This window comes from Pseudophryne corroboree, chromosome 4, assembly GCF_028390025.1.
Source record: "Pseudophryne corroboree isolate aPseCor3 chromosome 4, aPseCor3.hap2, whole genome shotgun sequence".
NCBI lineage: Eukaryota > Metazoa > Chordata > Amphibia > Anura > Myobatrachidae > Pseudophryne > Pseudophryne corroboree.
This window is the reverse complement of record NC_086447.1, coordinates 184,333,160-184,356,363: the sequence shown is the minus strand read 5'-3', so window position 1 is coordinate 184,356,363 and position 23,204 is coordinate 184,333,160. Positions and strand designations below refer to the sequence as shown.

Sequence of the window (23,204 nt, the reverse complement as noted above, 5' to 3'; positions counted from 1 at the left end):
GCACTATCTCAAGTAGTTCTACGACAGCACGGGTGGATTCTAAATATTCCAAAACCGCAGTTGTTCCGACGACACGTCTGCTGGTCCTAGGGATGATTCTGGACACAGTCCAGGAAAAGGTGTTTCTCCCAGAGGAGAAAGCCAGGGAGTTATCCGAGCTAATCGGGATCCTCCTAAAACCAGGAAAAGTGTCAGTGCATCATTGCACAAGAGTCCTGGTAAAAATGGTGGCTTATTACGAAGCGCTTCCATTCGGCAGATTTCACGCAAGAACTCTTCAGTGGGATCTGCTGGACAAATGGTCCGGATCGCATCTTCAGATGCATCAGCGGATAACCCTATATCCAAGGACAAGGGTGTCTCTCCTGTGGTGATTACAGAGTGCTCATCTTCTAGAGGGCCGCAGATTCGGTATTCAGGATTGGATGCTCGTGACCACGGAGGCCAGCCTGAGAGGCTGGGGAGCAGTCACACAAGGAGTGTGATCAAGTCTGGAGAATTCTCTCCACATAAATATACTGGAGCTAAGAGCAAATTTATAATGCTCTAAGCTTAGCAAGACCTCTGCTTCAAGGTCAGCCGGTATTGATCCAGTGGGATAACATCACGGCAGTCGCCCACGTAAACAGAAAGGGCGGCACAAGAAGCAGGAGGGCAGTGGCAAAACTGCAAGGATTTTTCGCTAGGCGGAAAATCATGTGATAGCACTGTCAGCAGTGTTCATTCCGGGAGTGGACGACTGGGAAGCAGACTTCCTCAGCAGGCACGACCTCCACCCGGGAGAGTGGGAACTTCATCGGGAAGTTTTCCGCATGATTGTGAACCGTTGGGAAAGACCAAAGGTGGACATGATGGCGTCCCGCCCGAACAAAAAATGGGACAGGTATTGCGCCAGGTCACGAGACCTTCAGGCGATAGCTGTGGACGTCCTGGTAACACCGTGGGTGTAACAGTCGGTGTATGTGTTCCCTCCTCTGCTTCTCATAACCAAGGTATTGAGAATTATAAGACATAGAGGAGTAAGAACTATACTCGTGGCTCCGGATTGGCCAAGAGGGACTTGGTAACCGGAACTTCAAGAGATGCTCACAGAGGACTAATGGCCTCGGGAGCTAAGAAGGGATTTGCTTTCAGCAAGTACCATGTCTGTTCCAAGAGGAACCGTGGCATCGGCCTTTAAGAAAGGACCTGCTCCAGCAGGGACCTTGTCTGTTCCAAGACTTACCGCGACTGCGTTTGACGGCATGGCGGTTTGAACGCCGGATCCTAAGGGAAAAGGCATTCCGGAAGAGGTCATACCTACCCTGGTCAAAGCCAGGAAGGAGGTGACCGCACAACGTTATCACCACATGTGGTAAAAATATGTTGCGTGGGTGAGGCCAGGAAGGCCCCACGAAAAAATTTCAACTAGGTCGATTTCTGCACTTCCTGCAAACAGGAGTGTCTATGAGCCTAAAATTGGGGTCCATTAAGGTTCAAGTTTCGGCCCTATAGATTTTCTTCCAGAAAGAATTGGCTTCAGTTCCTGAAGTCCAGACGTTTGTCAAGGGAGTATTGCATATACAGCCCTTGTGTGCCTCAAGTGGCACCGTGGGATCTCAACGTAGTGTTGGGATTCCTCAAATCATATTGGTTTGAACCACTCAAATCTGTGGATTTGAAATATCTCACATGGAAAGTGACCATGCTGTTGGCCCTGGCCTCGGCCAGGCGATTGTCAAAATTGGCGGCTTTGTCTTACAAAAGCCCATATTTGATTTTCCATTCGGACAGGGCAGAACTGCGGACTCGTCCCCAGTTTCTTCCTAAGGTGGTGTCAGCGTTTCACCTGAAACAACCTATTGTGGTGCCTGCGGCTACTAGGGACTTGGAGGACTCCAAGTTGCTAGACGTTGTCAGGGCCCTGAAAATATATATATATATATATATATATATATAATTCCAGGACGGCTGGAGTCAGAAAGTCTGACTTGCTGTTTATATTGTAGGCACCCAAAAAAGCTGGGTGCTCCTGCTTCTAAGCAGACTATTGCTCGTTGGATTTGTAGTACAATTCAGCTTGCACATTCTGTGGCAGGCCTGCCACAGCCAAAATCTGTAAATGCCCATTCCACAAGGAAGGTGGGCTCATCTTGGGCGGCTGCCCGAGGGGTCTCGGCTTTACAACTTTGCCGAGCAGCTACTTGGTCAGGGGCAAACACGTTTGCTAAATTCTACAAATTTGATACCCTGGCTGAGGAGGACCTGGAGTTCTCTCATTCGGTGCTGCAGAGTCATCCGCACTCTCCCGCCCGTTTGGGAGCTTTGGTATAATCCCCATGGTCCTGACGGAGTCCCCAGCATCCACTAGGACGTTAGAGAAAATAAGATTTTACTTACCGATAAATCTATTTCTCATAGTCCGTAGTGGATGCTGGGCGCCCATCCCAAGTGCGGATTGTCTGCATTACTTGTACATAGTTATTGTTACAAAAAAATCGGGTTATTATTGTTGTGAGCCATCTTTTTTAGAGGCTACTTCATTGTTATCATACTGTTAACTGGGTTCAAATCACAAGTTGTACGGTGTGATTGGTGTGGCTGGTATGAGTCTTACCCGGGATTCAAGATCCTTCCTTATTGTGTACGCTCGTCCGGGCACAGTACCTAACTGAGGCTTGGAGGAGGGTCATAGGGGGAGGAGCCAGTACACACCATGTGATCCTAAAAGCTTGCTTTTGTGCCCTGTCTCCTGCGGAGCCGCTATTCCCCATGGTCCTGACGGAGTCCCCAGCATCCACTACGGACTATGAGAAATAGATTTATCGGTAAGTAAAATCTTATTTATCATCACCCGAAGACCGATATTTATGATGTCGACGTGGTTAAAATGCCAACATCATAAATGTCGACACATGGAAAATGTCAACATGGACAGAATATCGACACCCAAAATGTCATTTGCATTAGGCTTATGGTTACTTTGTCGCATTTTCAGTGTCAACATGGTAAATGTTAACACTATAAACATGTAGACATTCTCATGTCAACATTATGAACGGTGAAAAAATATACTGAACCCCAGCAGAGCAATGTAATGACACACACACAAAATGCCATATATAATAAAGAGTGCACAATGCTATGGTGTGATTTCTTCATGGTAGATCATCCCCAGAGGGCATGGAGGAGGCAGGTTGTACCTAATTTCTCTAACGTCCTAAGTGGATGCTGGGGACTCCGTCAGGACCATGGGGTTTAGCGGCTCCGCAGGAGACAGGGCACAATAATAAAAGCTTTAGGATCAGGTGGTGTGCACTGGCTCCTCCCCCTATGACCCTCCTCCAAGCCTCAGTTAGATTTTTGTGCCCGGCCGAGAAGGGTGCAATCTAGGTGGCTCTCCTGAGCTGCTTAGAATAAAAGTTTAAGTTAGGTTTTTTATTTTCAGTGAGTCCTGCTGGCAACAGGCTCACTGCTACGAGGGACTTAGGGGAGAGAAGTAAACTCACCTGCGTGCAGGATGGATTTGCTTCTTAGGCTACTGGACACCATTAGCTCCAGAGGGAGTCGGAACACAGGTCTCACCCTGGGGTTCGTCCCGGAGCCGTGCCGCCGACCCCCCTTGCAGATGCCGAAGTTGAAGAGGTCCAGAGGTCCAGAAACAGGCGGCAGAAGACTTTCAGTCTTCATAAGGTAGCGCACAGCACTGCAGCTGTGCGCCATTGTTGTCAGCACACTTCATACCAGCGGTCACTGAGGGTGCAGGGCGCTGGGGGGGGCGCCCTGGGCAGCAATGTATTATACCTTTTTTATGGCTAAAATACATCACATATAGCCCTTGAGGCTATATGGATGTATTTAACCCCTGCCAGATCTCACAAACTCCGGGAGAAGAGCCCGCCGTTTTAGGGGGCGGGGCCTATTCTCCTCAGCACACGGCGCCATTTTCCTGCTCAGCTCTGCTGTGAGGAAGGCTCCCAGGCTCTCCCCTGCACTGCACTACAGAAACAGTGTTAAAACAGAGAGGGGGGGCACTTATTTGGCGATATGATTACATATGTGAAAATGCTATAAGGGAAAACACTTGTATAAGGGGTTGTCCCTGTATAATTATAGCGTTTTTGGTGTGTGCTGGCAAACTCTCCCTCTGTCTCCCCAAAGGGCTAGTGGGGTCCTGTCCTCTATCAGAGCATTCCCTGTGTGTGTGCTGTGTGTCGGTACGTGTGTGTCGACATGTAGGAGGACGATGTTGGTGAGGAGGCGGAGCAAATTGCCTGTATTGGTGATGTCACTCTCTAGGGAGTCGACACCGGAATGGATGGCTTATTTAGGAATTACGTGATAATGTCAACACGATGCAAGGTCGGTTGACGACATGAGACGGCCGGCAAACAAATTAGTACCTGTCCAGGCGTCTCAGACACCGTCAGGGGCTTGTAAAAACGCCCATTTACCTCAGTTGGTCGACACAGACACAGACACGGACACTGACTTCAGTGTCGACGGTGAAGAAACAAACGTATTTTCCTTTAGGGCCACACGTTACATGTTAAGGGCAATGAAGGAGGTGTTACATATTTCTGATACTACAAGTACCACAAATAAGGGTATTATGTAGGGTGGGAATAATCTACTTGTAGTTTTTCCTGAATCAGATAAATTAAAGTGTGTGATGATACGTGGGTTTCCTCCGATAGAAAATTATTGGAGGTATACCCTTTCCCGCCAGAAGTGAGGGCGAGTTGGGAAACACACCTTAGGGTGGATAAGGCGCTCACACGCTTATAAAAACAAGTGGCGTTACCGTCTCCAGATACGGCCGCCCTCAAGGAGCCAGCTGATAGGAAGCTGAAAAATATCCTAAAAAGTATATACACACATACTGGTGTTATACTACGACCAGCAATCGCCTCAGCCTGCATGTGCAGCGCTGGGGGGGCTTGGTCGGATTTCCTGACTGAAAATATTGATACCCTTGACAGGAACAATATTTTATTGACTATAGAGCATTTTAAGGATGCATTTCTATATATGCGAGATGCGCAGAGGGATATTTGCATTCTGGCATCAAGAGTAGATGTGATGTCCATATCTGCCAGACGATGTTTATAGACACGACAGTGGTCAGGTGATGCAGATTCCAGACGGCACATGGAAGTATTGCCGTATAAAGGGGCGGTCCATCGGACCTGGTGGCCATGGCAACAGCTGGAAAATCCACTTTTGTTACCCCAAGTCACATCTCAGCAGAAAAGGACACAGTCTTTTCAGTCTCATTCCTTTCATACCCATAAAGGCAGGCGGGCAAAAGGCCAGTCATATCTGCCCAGGGTTAGAGGAAAGGGAAGAAGACTGCAGCAGGCAGCCCATTCCCAGGAACAGAAGTCCTCCACAGCTTCTGCCAAGTCCGCAGCATGACGCTGGGGCCATACAAGCGGACTCAGGTGCGGTGGGGGGTCATCTCAAGAGTTTCAGCACGCAGTGGGCTCACTCGCAAGTGGACTCCTGGATCCTACACGTAGTATCCCAGGTGTACATTGGAAATTCGAGACGTCTTCCCCTCACAAGTTCCTGAAGTCTGCTTTACCAACGTCTCCCTCCGACAGGGAGGCAGTATTGGAAAAAAAATAAGAATTTACTTACCGATAATTCTATTTCTCGGAGTCCGTAGTGGATGCTGGGGTTCCTGAAAGGACCATGGGGAATAGCGGCTCCGCAGGAGACAGGGCACAAAAGTAAAGCTTTTACAGGTCAGGTGGTGTGTACTGGCTCCTCCCCCTATGACCCTCCTCCAGACTCCAGTTAGGTACTGTGCCCGGACGAGCGTACACAATAAGGGAGGATTTTGAATCCCGGGTAAGACTCATACCAGCCACACCAATCACACCGTACAACTTGTGATCTAAACCCAGTTAACAGTATGATAACAGAGGAGCCTCTGAAAGATGGCTTCCTAAACAATAACCCGAATTAGTTAACAATAACTATGTACAAGTATTGCAGATAATCCGCACTTGGGATGGGCGCCCAGCATCCACTACGGACTCCGAGAAATAGAATTATCGGTAAGTAAATTCTTATTTTCTCTATCGTCCTAAGTGGATGCTGGGGTTCCTGAAAGGACCATGGGGATTATACCAAAGCTCCCAAACGGGCGGGAGAGTGCGGATGACTCTGCAGCACCGAATGAGAGAACTCCAGGTCCTCCTTTGCCAGGGTATCAAATTTGTAAAAATTTACAAACGTGTTCTCCCCTGACCACGTAGCTGCTCGGCAGAGTTGTAATGCCGAGACCCCTCGGGCAGCCGCCCAAGATGAGCCCACCTTCCTTGCGGAATGGGCCTTAACAGATTTAGGCTGTGGCAGGCCTGCCACAGAATGTACAAGTTGAATTTTGTTACAAATCCAACGAGCAATCGACTGCTTAGAAGCAGGTGCACCCAACTTGTTGGGTGCATACAGTATAAACAGCGAGTCAGATTTTCTGACTCCAGCCGTCCTTTAAATGTATATTTTTAAGGCTCTGACAACGTCCAACAACTTGGAGTCCTTCAAGTCGTCTGTAGCCGCAGGCACTACAATAGGCTGGTTCAGGTGAAACGCTGATACCACCTTAAGGAGAAAATGCGGACGCGTCCGCAGCTCTGCCCTATGTCGAATGGAAAATTAAATAAGGGCTTTTATAAAACAAAGCCGCCAGTTCAGATACTCTCCCGGCCGAAGCCAGGGCCAGTAACATAGTCACTTTCCATGTGAGATATTTCAAATCCACATTCTTTAGTGGTTCAAACCAATTGGATTTGAGGAAATCTAAAACTACATTTAGATCCCACGGTGCCACCTTAGGCACCACAGGAGGCTGTATATGCAGTACTCCTTTGATAAAAATCTGGACCTCAGGGACTGAGGCCAATTCTTTTTGGAAGAATATTGATAGGGCCGAAATTTGAACCTTAATAGATCCCAATTTGAGACCCATAGACAATCCTGATTGCAGGAAATGTAGGAAAACGACCCAGTTGAAATTCCTCCATCGGAGCACTCCGCTGCTCGCACCACGCAACATATTTTCGCCAAATACGGCGATAATGCTTCGCGGTGACTTCCTTCCTTGCCTTTATCAAGGTAGGAATGACTTCTTCTGGAATGCCTTTTCCTTTTAGGATCTGGCATTCAAACGCCATGCCGTCAAACGCAGCCGCGGTAAGTCTTGAAAAAAACAAGGACCCTGCTGAAGCAGGTCCCTTCTCAGAAGTAGAGGCCACGGATCGTCCGTGACCATCTCTTGAAGTTCCGGGTACCAAGTCCTTCTTGGCCAATCCGGAGCCACTAGTCTTACTCCTCTTTGCCGTATAATCCTCAATACCTTTGGTATGAGAGGCAGAGGAGGAAACACATATACCGACTGGTACACCCAAGGTGTTACCAGCGCGTCCACAGCTATTGCCTGCGGATCTCTTGACCTGGCGCAATACCTGTCCAGTGTTTTGTTGAGGCGAGACGCCATCATGTCCACCATTGGTTTTACCCAACGGTTTAATAGCATGTGGAAAACTTCTGGATGAAGTCCCCACTCTCCCGGGTGAAGGTCGTGTCTGCTGAGGAAGTCTGCTTCCCAGATTGTCCACGCCCGGGATGAATACTGCTGACAGTGCTATCACGTGATTCTCTGCCCAGCGAAGGATCCTGGCAGCTTCTGCCATTGCCCTCCTGCTTCTTGTGCCGCCCTGTCTGTTTACATGGGCGACTGCCGTGATGTTGTCCGACTGGATCAACACCGGTCTTCCTTGAAGCAGAGGTTCCGCCTGGCTTAGAGCATTGTAGATTGCTCTTAGTTCCAGAATGCTTATGTGAAGAGACTTTTTCAGGCTCGACCACACTCCCTGGAAATTTCTTCCCTGTGTGACTGCTCCCCAGCCTCTCAGGCTGGCATCCGTGGTCACCAGGATCCAATCCTGCATGCCGAATCTGCGGCCCTCCAATAGATGAGCCTCCTGCAACCACCACAGAAGGGATACCCTTGTCCTCGGCGACAGGGTTATCCGCAGGTGCATCTGAAGATGCGACCCTGACCATTTGTCCAACAGATCCCTTTGCATGGAATCTGCCGAAAGGGATTGCTTCGTAAGAAGCTACCATTTTTTCCCAGGACTCTTGTGCATTGATGTACAGACACCTTTCCTGGTTTTAGGAGGTTCCTGACCAGGTCAGATAACTCCTTGGCTTTTTCTTCGGGAAGAAAAACCTTTTTCTGAACTGTGTCCAGAATCATCCCCAGGAACAGCAGACGAGTTGTCGGCATTAATTGGGATTTTGGAATATTCAGAATCCATCCGTGCTGCTTTAGCACCTCTTGAGATAGTGCTAAACCCATCTCTAGCTGTTCTCTGGACCTTGCCCTTATTAGGAGATCGTCCAAGTATGGGATAATTAATACGCCTTTTCTTCGAAGAAGAAATATTATCTCGGCCATTACCTTTGTAAAGACCCGAGGTGCCGTGGACAAACCAAACGGCAGCGTCTGAAACTGATAGTGACAGTTTTGTACAACGAACCTGAGGTACCCCTGGTGTGAGGGGTAATTGGAACGTGGAGATACGCATCCTTGATGTCCAAGGATACCATAAAGTCCCCTTCTTCCAGGTTCGCTATCACTGCTCTGAGTGACTCCATCTTGAACTTGAACTTCTTTATGTACAGGTTCAAGGACTTCAGATTTAGAATAGGCCTTACCGAGCCATCCGGCTTCGGTACCACAAAAAGAGTGGAATAATACCCCTTCCCTTGTTGTAGAAGAGGTACCTTGACTATCACCTGCTGAGAATACAGCTTGTGAATGGCTTCCAAAACCGTCTCCCTTTCTGAGGGGGACGTTGGTAAAGCAGACTTCAGGAAACGGCGAGGTGGCTCTGTCTCTAATTTCAACCTGTACCCCTGAGATATTATCTGCAGGATCCAGGGATTTACCTGCGAGTGAGCCCACTGCGCGCTGTAATTCTTGAGACGACCGCCTACCGCCCCCGAGTCCGCTTGCGAAGCCCCAGCGTCATGCTGAGGCTTTTGTAGAAGCCGGGGAGGGCTTCTGTTCCTGGGAAGGAGCTGCCTGTTGCTGTCTCTTCCCTCGTCCTCTGCCTCGTGGCAGATATGAATAGCCTTTTGCTCTCTTATTTTTAAAGGAACGAAAGGGCTGCGGTTGAAAGGTCGGTGCCTTTTTCTGTTGGGGAGTGACTTGAGGTAGAAAGGTGGATTTCCCGGCCGTAGCCGTGGCCACCAAATCCGATAGACCGACCCCAAATAACTCCTCTACGCATCGCCTGTCCACTGTCGTGTCCATAAAGCTCTTCTGGCCGAAATGGACATAGCACTTACCCGTGATGCCAGTGTGCAGATATCTCTCTGTGCATCACGCATATAAAGAAATGCATCCTTTATTTGTTCTAACGACAGTAAAATATTGTCCCTGTCCAGGGTATCAATATTTTCGATCAGGGACTCTGACCAAACTACCCCAGCACTGCACATCCAGGCAGTCGCAATAGCTGGTCGTAGTATAACACCTGCATGTGTGTATATACCTTTTTGGATATTTTCCATCCTCCTATCTGATGGATCTTTAAGTGCGGCCGTCTCAGGAGAGGGTAACGCCACTTGTTTTGATAAGCGTGTTAGCGCTTTGTCCACCCTAGGAGGTGTTTCCCAGCGCTCCCTAACCTCTGGCGGGAAAGGGTATAAAGCCAATAACTTCTTTGAAATTAGCAGTTTTTTATCGGGGCACCCCACGCTTCATCACACACGTCATTTAATTCTTCTGATTCGGTAAAAACTACTGGTAGTTTTTTCACACCCCACATAATACCCTGTTTAGTGGTACCTGTAGTATCAGCTAAATGTAACATCTCCTTTATTGCCAAAATCATATAACGTGTGGCCCTACTGGAAAATACGGTTGATTCGTCACCTTCACCACCGGAATCAGTGCCTGTGTCTGGGTCTGTGTCGACCGACTGAGGCAAGGGGCGTTTTACAGCCCCTGACGGTGTTTGAGGCGCCTGGACAGGCACTAATTGAGTGTCCGGCCGCCTCATGTCGGCAAACGACTGCTTAAGCGAGTTGACGCTATCCCGTAATTCCACAAATAAAGGCATCCATTCTGGTGTCGACCCCCTAGGAGGTGACATCCTCATATTTGGCAATTGCTCCGCCTCCACACCAATAACGTCCTCATACATGTCGACACACACGTACCGACACACAGCAGACACACAGGGAATGCTCTATACGAAGACAGGACCCACTAGCCCTTTGGGGAGACAGAGGGAGAGTCTGCCAGCACACACCAAAAAGCGCTATATATGACAGGGATAGCCTTATGATTAAGTGCTCCCTTATAGCTGCTTTTATATTAATATATTGCCATTTATTTTGCCCCCCCTCTCTGTTATACCCTGCTTCTGTAGTGCAGTGCAGGGGAGAGACCTGGGAGCCTTCCTGACCAGCGGAGCTGTGACAGAAAATGGCGCCGTGTGCTGAGGAGATAGGCCCCGCCCCTTTTTCGGCGGGCTCGTCTCCCGCTATTTAGTACATTTAGGCAGGGGTAAATATCTCCATATAGCCTCTGGGGCTATATGTGAGGTATTTTTAGCCTTTTTAAAGGTTTTCATTTGCCTCCCAGGGCGCCCCCCCCCCCAGCGCCCTGCACCCTCAGTGACTGCCGTGTGAAGTGTGCTGAGAGGAAAATGGCGCACAGCTGCAGTGCTGTGCGCTACCTTAAGAAGACTGCAGGAGTCTTCAGCCGCCGATTCTGGACCTCTTCTTGCTTCAGCATCTGTGAGGGGGCCGGCGGCGTGGCTCCGGTGACCATCCAGGCTGTACCTGTGATCGTCCCTCTGGAGCTTCATGTCCAGTAGCCAAGAAGCCAATCCATCCTGCACGCAGGTGAGTTCACTTCTTCTCCCCTCTGTCCCTCGTTGCAGTGATCCTGTTGCCAGCAGGAATCACTGTAAAATAAAAAACCTAAGCTAAACTCTCTAAGCAGCTCTTTATGAGAGCCACCTAGAATTGCACCCTTCTCGGCCGGGCACAAAAATCTAACTGGAGTCTGGAGGAGGGTCATAGGGGGAGGAGCCAGTACACACCACCTGACCTGTAAAAGCTTTACTTTTGTGCCCTGTCTCCTGCGGAGCCGCTATTCCCCATGGTCCTTTCAGGAACCCCAGCATCCACTTAGGACGATAGAGAAATTCACAGGCTGTATTCCCAGCAGGTGATAATCAAAGTACCCCTCCTACAACAAGGGAAGGGGTATTATTCCACACTATATTGTGGTACTGAAGCCAAACGGCTCGGTGAGATCTAAAAGATTTGAACAATTACATACAAGGGTTCAAATCAAGATGGAGTCACTCAGAGCAGTGATAGCGAACCAGGACGATATGGTGTCACTGGATATCAGGGACGCTTACCTACATGTCCAAATTTTGCCCTTCTCACCAAGGGTATCTCAGGTTCGTGGTACAGAACTGTCACTATCAGTTCAGACGCTGCCGTTTGGATTGTCCACGGCACCCCGGGTCTTTACCATGGTAATGGCCGAAATGATGATTCTTCCTAAAAGAAATATGGACGCTTTCCTGATAAGGGCAAGGTCCAGAGAACAGTTGGCGGTCGGAGTAGCACTATCTCAAGTAGTTCTACGACAGCACGAGTGGATTCTAAATATTCCAAAATCGCAGCTTTTTCCGACGACACGTCTAATGTTCCTAGGAATGATTCTGGACACAGTCCAGAAAAGGATGTTTTCTCCCGGAGAAGAAGGCCAGGGAGTTATCCGAGCTAGTCAGGAACCTCCTAAAACCAGGAAAAGTATCAGTGCATCATTGCACAAGGGTCCTGTGAAAAATGGTGGTTTCTTACAAAGCGATCCCATTCGGTAGATTTCACGCAAGAACCTTTCAGTGGAATCTGCTGGGAAAATGGTCCGGATCGCATCTTCAGATGCATCAGCGGATAACCCTGTCTCCAAGGACAAGGGTGTTTTCTTCTGCGGTGACTGCAGAGTGCTCATCTATGAAAGGGCCGCAGATTCGACATTCAGGACTGGGTCCTGGTGACCACGGATGCCAGCCTGAGTGGCTGGGGAGCAGTCACACAAGGAAAAAATTTCCAGGGAGTGTGATCAAGTCTGGAGACTTCTCTCCACATAAATATACTGGAGCTAAGGGCAATTTACAAGGCTCTAAGCTTAGCAAGACCTCTGCTTCAAGGTCAGCCGGTATTGATCCAGTGGGACAACATCACGGCAGTCGCCCACGTAAACAGACAGGGCGGCACATGAAGCAGGAGGGAAATGGCAGAAACTGCAAGGATTCTTCGCTGGGCGAAAAATCATGTGATAACACTCTCAGCAGTGTTAATTCCGGGAGTGGAAAACTGGGAAGCAGACTTCCTCAGCAGGCATAACCTCCACCCGGGAGAGTGGGGACTTCAGCGGGAAGTCTTCCACATGATTGTAAACCGTTGGGAAAAACCAAAGGTGGACATGATGGCGTCCCGCCTGAACAAAAAACTAGACAGATATTGCGCCAGGTCAAGGGACTCTCAGGCAATAGCGGTGGACGCTCTGGTAACACTGTGGGTGTACCAGACAGGGTATGTGTTCCCTCCTATGCATCTCATACCAAAAGTACTGAGAATCATAAGAAGGAGATGAGTAAGAACGATACTCGTGGTTCCGGATGGGTCAAGAAGGACTTGGTACCCGGAACTTCAAGAGATGCTCACGGAAGAACCGTGGCCTCTACCTTTAAGAGAGGACCTGCTCCAGCAGGGGCCTTGTCTGTTCCAAGACTTACCGCGGCTGCGTTTGACGGCATGGCAGTTGAACGCCGGATCCTGAAAGGGCATTCCAGATGAAGTCATCCCTACCCTGGTCGAAGCCAGGAAGGATGTAACCGAAAAACATTTTCACCGCATTTGGCGAAAATATGTTGCGTGGTGTGAGGCCAAGAAGGTCCCTACAGAGGAATTCCAACTGGGTCGTTTCCTACATTTCCTGAAAACAGGACTGTCTATGGGCCTAAAATTAGGGTCCATTAAGGTTCAAATTTCGACCCTGTCGAATTTCTTCCAGAAAGAACTGGCTTCAGTGCCTGAAGTTCAGACGTTTGTAAAAGGGGTACTGCATATACAGCCTCCTTTTGTGCCCCCAGTGGCACCTTGGGATCTCAATGTTGTTTGAGTTTCCTAAAGTCACATTGGTTTGATCCACTCACCACTGTGGAATTAAAATATTTCACATGGAAGGTGAAGATTCTATTAGCCCTGGCTTCAGCCAGGCGTGTGTCAGAATGGGCGGCTTTATCATATAAAAGCCCTTACTTAATTTTTCATTCTGACAGGGCAGAATTGAGGACTCGTCCTCAATTTCTCCTTAAGGTGTTTTCTGTTTTTCACATGAACCAACCTATTGTGGTACCTGCGGCTACTAGGGACTTGGAGGACTCCAAGTTACTTGACGTTGTCAGGGCCCTGAAAATATATGTTTCCAGGACGACTGGAGTCAGAAAATCTGACTCGCTGTTTAGCCTGTATGCACCCAACAAGATGGGTGTTCCTGCTTCTAAGCAGACGATTGCTCGCTGGATTTGTAGTACAATTCAGCTTGCACATTCTGTGGCAGGCTTGCCACAGCCAAAATCAGTAAAAGCCCATTCCACAAGGAAGTGGGCTCATCTTGGGCGGCTGCCCGAGGGGTCTCGGCTTTACAACTTTGCCGAGCTGCTACTTGGTCAGGGGCACACCCTGACTGAGGAGGACCTGGAGTTCTCTCATTCGGTGCTGCAGAGTCATCCGCACTCTCCCGCCCGTTTGGGAGCTTTGGTATAATCTCCATGGTCCCGACGGAGTCCCCAGCATCCACTTAGGACGTTAGAGAAAATAAGAATTTACTTACCGATAATTCTATTTCTCGTAGTCCGTAGTGGATGCTGGGCGCCCATCCCAAGTGCGGATTGTCTGCAATACTTGTACATAGTTATTGTTACAAAAATCGGGTTATTCTTGTTGTGAGCCATCTTTTCAGAGGCTCCTTCGTTGTTATCATACTGTTACCTGGGTTCAGATCACAGGTTGTACGGTGTGATTGGTGTGGCTGGTATGAGTCTTACCCGGGATTCAATATCCTTCCTTATTATGCACGCTCGTCCGGGCACAGTATCCTAACTGAGGCTTGGAGGAGGGTCATAGGGGGAGGAGCCAGTGCACACCACCTGATCCTAAAGCTTTTATTATTGTGCCCTGTCTCCTGCGGAGCCGCTAAACCCCATGGTCCTGACGGAGTCCCCAGCATCCACTACGGACTACGAGAAATAGAATTATCGGTAAGTAAATTCTTATTTTCCCATGATGGGGTATATGTAATAGGGTCTGAGTTTGCTGGCGGTGCGGGATGCCAGCCAATGTCAGACTCTTTTTTTAAAGTGGCAATCATTTACAATTTATAATTTTGCCTTGTAAATAATTGGCACTTTAAAAAAAAATCCACGATCAACCAGTATCCCGCACCGCTGGCAAACTCGGACCCTATTGCATATGCCCCTATGAGTTTAAAAAAAATAATAAAGGGCTTTTAATGTCCTTTCAGAGCAAATCTAGCATGCAGCATGTGTAGTCTATAGGATCTTGGTTTAAATCAGGGTGGCACATGTCCCAGGAGCTAAGCAGCCAATGCACCTAAGGAATAATTGGCACCTAACTTGTAGGACTTATTTCAGTTTTTTAAAAACTAAAAATTCTGCTGACTCATAGATGTGACTGACTGGCTTGTGAATGATTCTGTCCTGCGCTGTCCCCTACACATGGACATGATAACAGGAAGCACTTACTGTCTGATCACAATGAGGCAGGTGCAGCTGATGAGCCTCGGCAAGCTCAGAAACAGGCTCTTTTTTAGCTGCAGCTGCATTGAATCCTCATCTGGTGATTGTCTGTGGAACTTTATTATAAACTAGGGCATGATCCCAATGGAGGCGAATGCTGGTCAAAGAGCCAGTAAACGGATAATGTCCTCCAGCTGCACATTTCTCCTTCCAGGCATGAAAATCGCATTACAGCACAGCACAGAAGTAGGGTTTTTGTTGTAAATACATTTTGCTGACTGTTAAACCCCACACGTCAGATGCATCCACTCACCACTCGAGCACACCTATTCTATGAAATAAAAACACCACAACTGTAATTGGCGTGAAAGGGGTCAGCTTTTATTTTCTGACTGAGAGGAAGGCCTATTAAATGCTAAAACTAAAATGTAGACTTCCCTCTCTAACTAAGGTGGCGGGGAGAAGAACGGTTAACATAATAAAGTAACATGGGTGAAAAAACATTGTAATACATAAAAAATAAGCAATAAAAACATATGTGTGAGGGAGCCTTCTGCCCCCAATGTTCCGGGATCGGCCTTCTGCCTGCATCCTGGACATTAAAAATTCAAAAATCCAAGGACAGGGGTCGACCTTCTGCCACTACCCCTGCCCACCAACAGTTGTAGGGACAGAGGTACGCTCCGCCCCTATGAGGTAAAAAATTCGGGCCACCAGCCCCGCCATCCACATATGTTTTTACCAATTAATGGGCTCCACTTGGTAAAGTGATGCCCGGAAACTAATTCAAACGACTAAGAAAATGTTTCTAAAACACACCCCAACTTCTCACCTTGAAGTCATGGTTAAAAATTAAGTAACCGTTCCTAAACCGGCCACCCAAAGCCGACACAATGAACACAGCTGCAAAGCAGAAAAACAAGTCCCCAGGGAGGGAGGGTGGGTAACGAAAAGGCTGAAGAGAGGCAGGAAGTATCCTGCCAGCTGCCTATATGCATGACAGGCCAGCCCCCTATCATGCTGCAGCCAATGGGCCCCCCGGCCCACTCTCTGAGTTCCTCCCAGCCGAAAACATTAACCCCTCACAGGCCATGTGGTGCCTCGAGCGGCGCTGCGGAGGCCCTGGACGGTGCGTTTATGCCGCTGTGGTCGCATTATGCTCCCTACGCGGTCTTAAACCCCACACGTCAGATGCATCCACTCACCACTCGAGCACACCTATTCTATGAAATAAAAACACCACAACTGTAATTGGCGTGAAAGGGGTCAGCTTTTATTTTCTGACTGAGAGGAAGGCCTATTAAATGCTAAAACTAAAATGTAGACTTCCCTCTCTAACTAAGGTGGCGGGGAGAAGAACGGTTAACATAATAAAGTAACATGGGTGAAAAAACATTGTAATACATAAAAAATAAGCAATAAAAACATATGTGTGAGGGAGCCTTCTGCCCCCAATGTTCCGGGATCGGCCTTCTGCCTGCATCCTGGACATTAAAAATTAAAAAATCCAAGGACAGGGGTCGACCTTCTGCCACTACCCCTGCCCACCAACAGTTGTAGGGACGGAGGTACGCTCCGCCCCTATGAGGTAAAAAATTCGGGCCACCAGCCCCGCCATCCACATATGTTTTTACCAATTAATGGGCTCCACTTGGTAAAGTGATGCCCGGAAACTAATTCAAACGACTAAGAAAATGTTTCTAAAACACACCCCAACTTCTCACCTTGAAGTCATGGTTAAAAATTAAGTAACCGTTCCTAAACCGGCCAACTGCCAGGTTACCAACCTGCCGCCGCCACCGAACTAACAACTAACTAGAGGAGGGGCTAAAAAACCGACAAAACTAACTAGACACTAATGAACGACTAAACCTTAACTAATGTTACCTAAACAACTACCGAAGGGGACCGAAGGACGTGCATAAAGTCATCCCAGAAGATAGCCATGCCAGCTGGCGACAAATGCACCCCGTCAGACCGGTATAGAGTCGGATCCCGGAAAGAGATACCAGTGTGCGGCACGACCAGGCCACCATGCTGGAGGACAGCACTACCGACCACCGAATTGACCCGTCTCCGAACCAAGTCAATCGCCCCCGGGTTAAAGGCTCCACGCCAAGATCGCCGGGGGACCATGTCCGACCAGAGGATCAGGCAAAACGGCCACTCAGCCATAAGTGCCAGCAGCTGGCGCCGGATCACGAGGCGAATGTCAAGGCCCGTGCGGTGTACCAAATCATTGCCCCCGAGATGTACCACCAAGAACAGCGGATACCCAAAACGGCCAACTGCCGCCCTAAGCCAGTCCCGCAGGCCGTCCCAGCGGAGGCCTCTACGCCCCAACCAGCGCACGGCCCGCAGTTCAGGAAAACGGGTTGTGTCGTAGGCCAGAGCCGACACGGACAGCCAATAGATGTACGAATGGCCCACGAACCATATAAAGCGCGGATCTAACCGCCGTCCTGTAAAAGAAGGGTGTAATGAAGGTCAGAAATTACATAAATTACGGCATTGCTAAATGGGGAACCTATCTACGTCCCTAACGGGGAGTGGAAAGGGGTGGGGGGGTTGGGCCACCCAATTTGACTTGAGGCAAAAACGAAACTTCGTTAGCCGGCAAAAGCCGTAGTAAAACCAACGATAAAACAAAAATTCCTCAAGGCCCCCACAACCGCAAAATGCAGTTGCGACGAGCGGCTAGTCCTCAAATGGGTGCACTGGGAGGAAAAGGCCTGATATAGCGTCTGACTGCACCAGACCTCCACCTACCCAGTGCCCGGACTTCGACTTCGGACCAACCCGCCGCAGCAGCTGCTGAAGCCGCGCCGATGCGGAAAGAGTGAGTCCCATAGTCGGCCGGAGATAGACCCAGGTACAAGATACAACGCCCCAAAACCGACCGGAATTGATATCTGGTCAACGGGGACCCATCGCTATGGACGAGCCACCCAGTGGGCGTTGGAGGCCGAAGGGACGAATAAGCCAGGGCCGCGGAAACCGGACAAATGCCCCGCGAACTGGCCCGGCCCATTCGAACCCACTGCCCCCTGCCGGCTACGTCAGTCTTGGAGCGCTGAATCCTGCACCACAAACCGTCGGGACGTATGACGACGTGGGCCACCAGCATGGGCGAGGCAGAAGTCCGAGAGACGGCCACCAGCTCGCCCACCCTGAACGCGCCGTGGAAGGCCATCGTAAAGGCCGCCATGAAGAGGCGAACTTCGTATCCCGAGGAGCAAATACTCCGTAGGGATCCCAAAATCCGCCGCAGCAAAGCCCCAGTGATCGGCAGACGAGTATCTGGGAGGGGCGGGGACGCCCGTGCCCAACCTTTCAACACCCGCCGGAGGAAAAAGGACTTCGTAAAATCCGCTTCCCCCCGCAGCTGCAGAAAGTATGATATACCCGCCAGAATCCTGTTAACAGACGCCCGCGAAATCCCGTCGGAGTACAGCATCCAGATATATTCTAAGAGTAAAGTGTGAGAGGTCTTACCACTCTGGCCTCGCTCCAGGAGGAAGCGACTCCACCGTTCCCAGGCGGCACGATAGGCCGCAAACGTAGCGGGGGCCAACGATCTGTGTGCTAACTCCTCCAATCCGGGTGGATGACCTGCCACACATAAGCAGGACATAATTCCCCATGGAGTAGCGCTGCAGGAGCCAAGCGCCGAAACCGCTGCCAATCGCCGCGCGACAGGGCATCCGCAATTTCGTTACGCACGCCAGGGATATGTTTTGCTCGCACCGTAATGTTGTTCACCAAGCAGAGCAAGACTATCTGTGCAAGGACCCGCAGAACGGGCAAGGAAGTGGATTTTTGCCGGTTTATGGCAAAGACCACGCCCAAATTGTCGCACCAGAAGATAACCTGTTTGTTCCGCAGGGCCGCGCACCACAATTCAAGAGCGACTAAAATGGGAAATATTTCCAGCAACAGCATATTTGACGTAAGGCCCCCGCTATGCCAGGCCCGAGGCCAGGGACGCGCGCACCAACGGCCTGCAAAATAAGCTCCGAACCCGTAACCGCCAGAGGCGTCCGTGAAAAGCTCCAGGGCTGGGCTAGACACAGCCGCCTCCTGCCAAATACAGATGCCGTTGAAACGAATAAGAAATTCGTCCCAAATGCGCAAATCCCTTCGGATTTCAAGAGACAATCGAAGAAAATGATGTGGGCGTCTAACCCCCACGGTAGCCCGTTCCAATTTTCTACAGAAGACTCTACCCATGGGTATCACCTTGCAAGCAAAGTTAAACAGGCCCAATAAGGATTGAGCCTGTTTGAGCGTGAGCTTGCCCGCCGCCAGCGCATATAGGATACCATCGTGCAAACGCAACACCTTGTCCGCGGGGAGCATACACAAACCACCGACCGTATCAATCTGAATCCCGAGGTAAACCAAGGAGGCGGAGGGACCCTCCGTCTTCTCAGGTGCCACCGGAACACCAAAGTGCGCGAAGAGGGCGAGAGCCCCCTGCAGCAAAAGGAGGCAGCGATCCGAATCTGAAGGGCCGATAAAAAGGAAATCGTCTAAGTAGTGCGAAATGCCCCGTTCGCCCGTCTCCTGCTGGAGACACCAGTGGAGGAAAGAACTGAAACGCTCGAAGTAGGCGCAAGAGATGGAACACCCCATAGGGAGGCACCGATCGATGTAAAAACCATCGTCCAGCTGAAAACCCATAAACCGAAAGGCGGACGGGTGCAGCGGGAGGAGGCGGAACGCTGACTGGATGTCCAATTTACACATCATTGCCCCAGGGCCAAAGGACCGGATGGTGTCGATGGCTGAGTCAAAGGATAGATAAGCAACCCTACACTGATCCGGGGGGATGGCATCATTAACCGACGACCCTGGAGGGCAGGACAGATGCTGGATAAGGCGAAATTTTCCCATGGTCTTTTTGGGAACTATGCCAACGGGGGACAATACGAGGTCCGGCAAGGGGGGTTCACGGAAAGGGCCCACCATCCTACCTAGCGACACCTCGGCCTCGACCTTCTGGCGGAGCACTTCCGGAAATTCCCTGGCCGAGCGCAGGTTCGTGCCCGTCCCGGGGCCCACACGCCCATGTATAGGTAAAGGGAAGCCCGACGCGAATCCCGAGTGTAGGAAATGGGCGTCAGCCGGGCGCGGGTACCGTCGCAGCCAGGGAAGGAGTGCCTGAAGCCTAATTGGGGTGGGGGCTGTGGCCAACGCCAGAGGCCGCGGGCGCGCGGCTCTGCCGGGTCTGAGGACCGGACGCACCTCCGACCCCAGGACTGGAACAGTCCTTAATCCCGTGGCCCCCCCCACATCGGATACAGGAGTGACGAAAACGACAGCGGCTACCTAAGTCGCATTGTGCATTATTAAAAGCGAAGCATTTTCCATGCCCCGCGCGCCCTGAACCGCCGCGAAAGCCGGCAGAACGAGGGGTGGGACGCTTAGCCCATCTCCTCGCTGTGCCGCTCTCCTCAGCGCCGGCCGAACCCTGGGTCAGTTCCGAGCACAGTTCCACATCCTTCTTGCCGAAGTTATAGATCTCCCGCCCGTGTTGTTTTCGGCGAAAATCCTCATCATAACGACGCCAGGCCGACCCTTTATACTTGTGGTACAGAACATGTATGAGGAATTGATATTGAACTATGTTCATATGTTCGTCCGGGCGGGTCTCTAGGTAACATGCCGCAAATATCAACATGCAGCGTACCCAATTCGGGTAGGAGCGCAGAGCGTCTTCGCTGCCCTGCCCCTTTTTCTTGGCGGAAAGTAAGGCTTTTCTATCGTCACTAGTGAGAGCGAAAATATTAACATATTGGCCCTTGCGGATTCTATCCCGGACCCGGGGCCTAAGACCACGTTGCACCGCCGTATTAGCGCAGTGCACGGTGTCCGATTCCACCGAGACTTGGGAGGCGGACGAGGTTGAATACCGACGCTCGCGTCGTCTGCGGCGCTTAACCCTGTGCAGTCCGCCATCAGAGGAGGACAGGCCCTCCGAGGACGTGGAGGCAAGGGAAGAGTCCGTGTACCGACGCCTGCGGCTGCGCCTGCTGCGCTTGCTAGAAACCGTACGCACCCTGCCGCCAGCACTAGAGGAGCCGGAGTGAGAAACTGATCCTAAGCCGCTAAGGGGTGTAACCGCGCTTCCCCGGGACCAGTCGGGGTCCGATGAAGACTCACCTGCACGAGAGGGAACACCGTCCGTCTCGACGGCCACTGGTCGACTCGCGGAAGCGCCGACAGACTCCATTTCTCTCCTGACGTCCGCGGCTGGGGGGACAAAAGAGACATGGTTTTCCCGCTCCTCCACCGAGTTTGCCGCAGCCGGGAGCGGGGCAGGCGGGGGAACGGTCGCGCCAGAGGACAGAAGCGGGGCAAGAGCCTGCGCAATGCTATCCGCCAAAGAAGTGGAGGACCGCCCAAGTCCCCCGGGTACGGGGGATAACAAGGGCGCCACTGCCGACACAACAGCCGCACAAATGGCGGACAGAACAGTGGGGTCCACCAAGGGTGCCGCTGCCGTGGCCTGCGTAGGAAATTCAGAGCCGCCACGCTGGTCGTGTTCCCTACGGGAGGATCGTAAACCCCCCGTTGGGAGCAAGGACCCCGATGATCCCTCACTGTCGGGCGTCACGGTATCGCCGTCCCGCTGGGAGAAATCCCGCGCCAATTGCTCCCGCCGCGATCTTCTCCGATCTCGCGTATTGGCCACCGGAGGAGAAACTGAACAGTCATCGCTACTGGCGGGAGGAGGCGCAATGTAGGCATGTGACCCCTCCGTATCCACATTAGCAGGAGATGACCGGCCGCGAGGAGGTGCGGAACGGACACCCCCCGACTGCGCACGCCGCCCCCTGGGGTGAGGAAGCCCCGTCGGAGGCGCATGGCCGTGGACGGCGGCCGCAGCGCCTCGAGCCAGACGCGGTATCCTGGAGGGGAGGGGCGCCACAGGGGCCCCCCCGGCAGGAGAGGCCCGGTGGGGCACGCCGCCGCGGGCGGACGCAGAACGCCCCCGACGTATGGGCCCCTCCCTAGCGGAGATAGGTAGAGGAGGGTGTGCAGTAGCGGGGCGGGGGCGACGCCCCTCCCTGTCGTGGGGGGGCGCGGGCTGGACCTGACTTGATGAGGGGTGAACAGTGGGGACAGGCCTCATCTGGGCCCCCCTAGTGGCAGTATTCCTAGTGCCACGTGCGCGCTGCCTGCCCTGTGCAGGTCTGGCAGCCGCACGGCCCCCCTCCCGACCCCCACTTCCCACTTGTTCAGTGCTGGCCTGCGGCTGCTGATCCGCGGGCCGGGAGCTCTGTCCCGGCCCCACGTGATCAGGGCAGCCGCGTGTAGCGAGCGGCGAGCTCAGGGATGGCAGGACACCATCCCTGGCTCTTTGCCGCGTATTTCTCCGGCCGCCCAGCGCTCCGTTCCCCGCCGCGGCTAGCAGCGGGGACGGAGAGCGCACGCGCGGGGGAGCCCGGGCGGGCGGCTGAGCCCGGCCGCGCGCGCCCTGGGGTTCCCGTACGGCCGCTGCAGCCTGTCTTCCCCGTGCCGGCTGGACAGCAGACGCGTCCATGAGCCGGGCGGGGAGGCCAGCGGAGCGGGTGGGGCGTCTAGCGGCCATGGCCTGGAGGGGAGGAGAGCTGAGTAACAGTAAGAGATAATAGAAGTGAGGACAGCAAAAATTAGAAAGATTATAAGGATAGGAAAAGCAGAAAGGGGGGTTAAATATCAGAGGAAGGAAATGTAAAAAGAATAATGAGATGTGAGCAGAGAATAAGGAGATTAGTTAAATGTAAGGAGGGTGATACTTGCAGTCCTAACGAAAAGGCTGAAGAGAGGCAGGAAGTATCCTGCCAGCTGCCTATATGCATGACAGGCCAGCCCCCTATCATGCTGCAGCCAATGGGCCCCCCGGCCCACTCTCTGAGTTCCTCCCAGCCGAAAACATTAACCCCTCACAGGCCATGTGGTGCCTCGAGCGGCGCTGCGGAGGCCCTGGACGGTGCGTTTATGCCGCTGTGGTCGCATTATGCTCCCTACGCGGTCTTTCAGTGAAGTATCTATTTTCTTTATATACCATCTATGAATTTACTAATAATCTAAGCACCGACTGTTACAGAATATTATCTCGGTAAGTATTGTTGCTTTGGGACACAGGGAGGTCATACAAGGTAATTCAGCTGACCTGCCTATTCAGACCTAGTTGGCAGCAAATCACAGCACTTATAAGCCCCAGATCCCCACTGCTCCCAATTAGGATCTATCAAATAGCAATGACCGAGATCTGACCATCTGCACATCTATTGTCCAACTCAACTAAAGGGCCGATTTGGGGAGAGATGTTTGCTGAGTGAACTGCTCAGCACACATCTC

The 23,204-nt window shown here is 51.4% G+C and overlaps 1 protein-coding gene and 1 long non-coding RNA gene across 3 annotated transcripts in view; one reads left to right on the top strand and one right to left on the bottom strand.

The window, feature by feature from the left end:
- Positions 1 to 14,933, bottom strand: part of LOC134909144 (uncharacterized) — a 77,245-nt gene extending 62,312 nt beyond the window's left edge. The window contains exon 1 of the long non-coding RNA XR_010175855.1: positions 14,862 to 14,933. This is a non-coding gene — a long non-coding RNA (uncharacterized LOC134909144). The remainder of the gene's footprint in view (positions 1 to 14,861) is intronic.
- Positions 1 to 23,204, top strand: part of SPHKAP (SPHK1 interactor, AKAP domain containing) — a 526,349-nt gene that overhangs the window by 282,739 nt on the left and 220,406 nt on the right. The window lies entirely within an intron of this gene.